Source organism: Penaeus monodon, chromosome 33 (assembly GCF_015228065.2).
Source record: "Penaeus monodon isolate SGIC_2016 chromosome 33, NSTDA_Pmon_1, whole genome shotgun sequence".
Lineage (NCBI taxonomy): Eukaryota > Metazoa > Arthropoda > Malacostraca > Decapoda > Penaeidae > Penaeus > Penaeus monodon.
In genome coordinates, this window is record NC_051418.1 from 12,304,451 (window position 1) to 12,305,104 (window position 654).

The 654-nt window shown below is 34.7% G+C and overlaps 1 protein-coding gene across 1 annotated transcript in view; it reads left to right on the forward strand.

The window, feature by feature from the left end:
* LOC119594046 overlaps nt 1–654 on the forward strand; it is a gene marked incomplete in the record, with an annotated part of 8,684 nt that overhangs the window by 758 nt on the left and 7,272 nt on the right.

A 654-nucleotide genomic window follows, 5' to 3' on the forward strand; every position in this document is an offset into this window, starting at 1 on the left:
ATTGAACAAGATATTGAAATGTGACATTGCAAATTTGCACATCATTGGGAATATACACATTGATGACTTGTACTGATATATATATTTTTTTTGTGGGGGGGAATTTTGGACATTGTGTTGGGTAATGTAATGGAATTGATGTTGATATTATTATGGGAAAGCTTGTTTTGTTTGTTCAATACATGTTCTTAGGTATGTTATGGTTTTTAGTCGAGGGATATTAGAGGCAAAGCAGGCCGTTTAAGGAGATATTATTCCAGCTCTTGTGATATTGGGTGCTCGAGGAAGGGCTTAAGAGTTTATTTGTTTATTGTGTGGTTAGTAATGCAAGGAAATGTGTGTTTTTAAGCTATAGGAGACTTTAGATTAATAGTAATAATTCAAGCAACTAACAGTTAATTTGAATTGTTTTCTGTCAGGTCTTGTTGAAGAAATTACAAATGAAATTTTTACAATTGTGAGATTTATTTGAAAGTTAGCTTCAGACATCACAATCTACCCGAGGGTACAGTTACCCCTTTGGATCCACCTGGTGTGCTCTGTTATTCACTTCCACGTATTTGCACTTGAAGATAAACATTCAAAGAATAACCCAGATACAGTCTTGATTCATGGTCTACCCTCCATGGGTCAGTTGTAATAATACCTATCTGG